General features: G+C 35.5%; 1 long non-coding RNA gene across 1 annotated transcript; it reads right to left on the bottom strand.

Moving 5' to 3' along the window:
- Window positions 1-4,133: 4,133 nt before the first annotated feature.
- LOC134271864 (uncharacterized) lies at window positions 4,134-4,365 on the bottom strand. The gene is made up of 2 exons (XR_009993102.1): window positions 4,280-4,365; window positions 4,134-4,190 (listed from the first exon to the last, which is right to left on the bottom strand). It is a non-coding gene; the product is annotated as an uncharacterized LOC134271864 (long non-coding RNA).
- Window positions 4,366-5,781: the final 1,416 nt, after the last annotated feature.

Here is a 5,781-nt window from a genome sequence, read left to right as displayed (position 1 = left end):
TTTGGACCCGCTTCAGATTTTTGAATGCTAATATCTAGACTTTAGATTTATAAACAATCAAACAAATTATATAGTAAGCATTATACGGAGGGCTTCTATTACCATACCAAATATAAATGAAAAATACTGAAAAACAAAAAAGTTAGAAAATACGATTTTTTAAAGTTTGCAATTCGTAACGACCGGAAGTACTGACGACGCACGAAAAGGCGATTCTGCAAACCACAAAGTCATGATCTATCATCTCCAATAAGTCTCCAGTTCATATCCTTAGCCATTTTCGATAAAAAGGGGCGACAAAATCGCATTTTAAAATCAGAAAATTGTCCATAACTTGGCACCAGAAGCGAATTTTCCAAATTTCTCTTCGGATATAACAACTTCATATAATAACACATATTTTGTGAAAGTTTCATGAAAAACCGCTGAATAGTTTTCGAGAAATCGCCTGCACAAAATTTTGTCAAAACAAGCTAATTCAGAGAATTCGTGTCCCCCGCTTAGGGAAAAAGTCGGCTCCCCCTGACTGAATTTGTAGAATTATTAAATGTATACATGTATACTGAAGCAAATAAAATACATGTATGTCAATATGCATATAAAGATTTGATTGCTTATTCTTCATTATGTGTATAGAAGATTTTTTATATGGAATTTTTATCACACTGTAATGATGATTTTATAACCTCATAAATTTTTCATTTCACATGCTGAATACTATCATTTAGTAAAAAAAAAAGTATTTAAAAAAAAAAAAAAAAATTAAGGTCCGACCGAGATTCGATCCCGGGACCTCTCACACCTGAAGCGAGAGACATATCCACTAGACCACGGTATCGCTTTACAAGGTGCGAAGTATATGCAGAAGTGAAGTCACATACATGTATATATTCATGTTTTCATGTTCGGTATTCTCAAAATTTTACACAATCCATGGTGTTTGATTTATTTAGCCTTTATTAAACAGTTCTAATAGATGTAATAAGAACATCAAGTCCGCCGAGAACCTGTTTTATACGCAATAACTCTCCTCATGCCCTTGCGCTAAAAATAGCGACATGTAATACTATAAATACTAATAAAACAAACGGGGCGGGGCACTTTGAGAGGGGCGAGAGACGTCCTAGGGAGTTTTGATATAAAATTACATTGCATAAGCTCAAAAGCTTCTTGAAATATCGCCCGGAAATAATAGTATTACACACAGACAGAATGTATAAATTTACGGCCTTGAACTTTGACCTTTTGACCTCAAAATCAATAGGGGTCTCTCTTAGGCCACAGGGAGTTGTTATATAAAATTTCATTCCAATAGCTCAAATGGTTCTAGAGATATCGTGTGGAAACGAAATTGTTTTAACAGACAGAATTTGCTTATTTATGACCTTGACCTTTGACCTTTTGATCTCAAAATCAATAGGGGTCTTCTTTAGTCCACAGGGAGTTGCTATGCTAAATTTCATTGCAAAAGCTCAAAGGGTTCTCGAGATATCGTGTGGAAACGAAAGCGTTACAGACAGACAGAAAGACGGACGGACGGACGGACGGACAGACGGACGGACAAACCCAAATTAATATCCCCCACTTTTCAAGCGGGGGACAAAAAAGAATAATAATAATAATAAGAATAATAAGAAACAGTAGAATCACTATAAGGTCTTCCGTGAAGACGGAAGACCTTAATAAGAAACAGAGTAAAAACAATATGTTCCCCAACTTCGTTTGGGGAACATAATTACTGGTACATCCTGACAAAAGATGAAGATTTATTTAGAAGATAAACTATGGCCTATATAGACGCTGAGGATTCAGAAATACTAGCCACCCCTGGGGTAGCTTACAATATTACATGAGGACTCCCATGACAATTTCAAGTCCTCGCCCACTGACGTCAAACACAAAGACAGCCGCACAAGATTTATATACATATTAGGCCTCCTTAGCTCCTGACCTATCTTTCAAAGAGATATACTCTTCAAAAAAAAAAAGAAACGCATACTAGAATTTTAATGACGTATTGAACATAAAGATTATTTAGTAAAATGATGCATTGATAAAACAGAAATGTGGTAAGCAACAGGAATACTATCTAAATGTCATTATTACTCAACAATTTTAAAGTTATAGTCAGTTTTAGACCACTAAAGATCAATATCTGGTATGCCCCCCGCAGACACAAATGATACCCACAAACGGCATCAAAAGGAAGCAAATGTGTGTAATAAAAACTGTATAGGAATACTCTCCCACTCCAAATGTAGACCTTTGGTCAGCTGTTGCGCAGAGTCTGGGGATGCGATTGTCTTTGGCAAATCATGTCAATCCATTTTGTACGATGCTGCTTAATTTGGATTAAATCTAGCGATTTAGATGACTGTGGCTTAAACAGGTTGTTGTTTCTTTGCTAGAATAAATGTGTCAAACGAGCCATACGTGGCTTTGTATTGTGAGATTGCAATACGGCTCTAGGATGCTGCAAAATTGAATGGGTATGTATAGGTAGAACATGGTTAAAGTACCTTTTTCCATCAAAGTCCATTGAATTCGAAGCAAATTAATCTTACTTTCTTATAATACCCTTTTCCATATCATTACACTACCACCACCAACTTTTTTAACGTCCTGGAGGCAGTTATCTGTCTAACATTCATTACAAAGCATTAGCACTCTTAAACTTATAAGAGGCTTTCAGATAAACATTCTGGACTAGTAGGTTAACCAAAATGTTCAGCAGTGATGCTGCGGTCATACTCTATTGATCTGAGATCTTTGAAGTCGATATTTGGGGTGTGTGTGGTCGGAACAATGGCAATAATAATCCTCTTGCAATAATTCGTAGTCAACTGAAAACTGTCTTGTTTGATGATCTGTGCAGTTCAGGGATAGCTAATGCTTTAGATGACGTCCTTGCATTACATTCATGCAACTTACGCAATCCTCAGTAGTGATGCTGTGCTGCAGATGTCACACGTAGTCTACCATATTTTTTGCGAACATTGGGTGATCGATGTTAATGGTTTATGTTTTATAGGTTAGATATGTTCTGTGTGTAACATTAAAACCTCTTGCAATTGTAGATTGCGGTACCCCTGCTTTATCGCCCATTTTCCTTTTTGTTCTCCGCAACATTAAGATGCAGCATTTTTAGGAAGCGTCTTTTTTCAGATATAACCAGATTCAAAATTTAATATCGAGAACCCCCGCTTTTGATAGCCCCTTTGTACCTGAAAGAATTTCGTCGGAATACAATAAATGAAAATTGAGATCAAAATTTTGGGGGAAATAAATAGAAGTTGTTATTAATCAATTTGATTTCAGTTCCATCCTATTCATTTTATACAACCTTCGTAGAATATTCTGACATTTTTCTCTTTATAACGTCTTCAAAAGTGCTCAGATAATGAAAAAGTGAATATATAGAAAATTATCAATCTCAAAAAGTCGACAAAACAAAAAAAAAACCAAAAACAAATCTGTGAAGAGAACAAATTACACGGGCCCCTGTAAAATCCAGATGTAGGATGAGATGCCCACGAGAAGTAAACATCATCTGTTGCCTGCTTGAGCCCTATGTACTGATCAGGTTTATGAAGCCTTCCATATTCAAATCTGGTATAAAACTGAAAGCCTAATATATGGTATGAAATAAGTCAGGCAAATCTGCACTCAATCGTATGTTATGTTTGCAAATAAGATCATTTAAACGACCGTGGAATTTGCGAAATGTTGCCTTAATACGAGGTTGTTGAAATCTTAGTAAGATCAACTTATCCTTCAATAGTCTGCCTCGAATTGGTCGTTCTTGGAGCATGATCTTGATTATCAAATAAGTTTGGAGATGTTAACACTACTTGCAGGTGATATACATGTAGTGGGATATTACTACTTTAAGGTCAGACGAGACGTTCCTCAAAATCTTTTTAATTTTTAAATTCATTAAAATATCCAGGACTTGGAAATGAAAATAAACAATATATGAAGATGATAATATGAAATACCGCAGACAATTAATGCATTAAATGATTTTCAATGAAGAAAGATGTACAAGTCTCTTTTACATTAAATTGTTTGGCAATTACAGTAACACAACCTCTGTTTAAATGCTGCAGTCAGTTTCCCTTATCTTTTTCCGGCTGAAGAATATACAATACTATACATCGTATCCTCAGTCGACTGTGTTGCAGCATTACCTGAAAAAGAAAAGCGATCTTATACTTCATAATCAGATACATGTATTGATACATATAAGATAGATGTTAAACAAGAAAAAGCTTGTTACCCCTCTTTAACACAATGACAATGATTATGATGATAACAGCGATAAAAACGACGACTCCTATCCCTAGCGCCAGAGGTAAAGTCCAAGAGGTACTGGAATAAAACAATAAATTAATGTTTACACAAGTGTATTATATGAAGTAATTGAGTTCATTGTTATTATGTTCCCCAAACGAAGTTGGGGAACATATTGTTTTTACTCTGTTTCTTATTATTATTATTATTATTATTATTATTCCTGGGAAAATTTTGTCCTCGAGTGATCTTGTAAACTACACATCTGAGTAAGGTAAAATGTTTTTAGGGTCAGTAGACATATTATGTAGATTTGCCGAACAAAGGTCATTTTGCGCGCACGTGCTTGCAAGAGCGCGCACGTGCAACACGAAAAATGACGATTTAATTGATATCGGCGTAACTTTTTACATTTTTGATGAAATGCTTTGAAACTGATAATATAAGGATATATTAGTAGCATAGACAATAAGACATGGTCAAAATAGCAAGATCTCACGCGCATGCACGTGCGCTTCGCTCTGATTGGCTGAAACTAAAGTCTCAATATCTTTCTTGTTTTTTGATGAAATCCTTTGAAATTTTGAACATAGCCATGCATTAGGATATCCTACAAAATGATATATAAAAATTATCATGAAAACACGTGCATGCACTTGCGCTGCAATCTGATTGGCTGAAACTTTAAATAGCTATAACTCCCTTGGTTTTCAACCAAACAGGATGTGATTTGGAACATAGATAGATATAATATACTTCTACAAGAAGGTATGGTCACCATGCACATCCATACACGTGCGTGTACGTGCGCTGCAATCTGATTGGCCGAAACTTTAAATACCTATAACTCCCTTAGTTTTCAATTAAACAGGATGAGATTTGGAACATAGATAGATATAATGGACTTCTACAAGAAGGTATGATCACCATGCACATCAATACACATGCGTGAACGTACGCTGCAATCTGATTGGCTGAAACTTTAATCAGCTATAACTCCCTTGGTTTTCAACCAAACGGAGTGGGATTTAGAACATAGATAGATGTAATGGACTTCTACAAGAAGGTATGTCACCATGCTCATGTATGCACGTGCGTGCACGTGAAATGAATAAAATCAAAAATACACTTGAATGAGCGTATTTTTTAATACTTTTGGATTAAATACTTTAATATTTAGTATATTAAAGTATACAGATTGTGTAGAAAAGATGATATGGTCATTACGCACATGCATTCACATGCGCACGCGTGCAGTGCTAAATTTGAATGAACTTGGTACCCTTCTGGGTAAACGTTGTTAAAGTCTCAAATGCATAAAGTTTGTCTTATTTGATGAAGCTTACAGGGAATATGGCACCAAAAGGGAGATGGGGAGCGTTTGGGGAACATCTGTAACGGTCCCCGTTACAATTAGCACTAGTTTCGATTGACACAGCTTTTAATATGATTTATCAAACAGAGACGAGTTTGACATATTTCCTAATA

This window comes from Saccostrea cucullata, unplaced genomic scaffold, assembly GCF_032062105.1.
Source record: "Saccostrea cucullata isolate Sc308-1 unplaced genomic scaffold, CSIRO_AGI_Scuc_v1 ctg635, whole genome shotgun sequence".
Lineage (NCBI taxonomy): Eukaryota > Metazoa > Mollusca > Bivalvia > Ostreida > Ostreidae > Saccostrea > Saccostrea cuccullata.
Note: the sequence above shows the minus strand (reverse complement) of the source record. Positions and strands in the feature narration are given on the sequence as shown.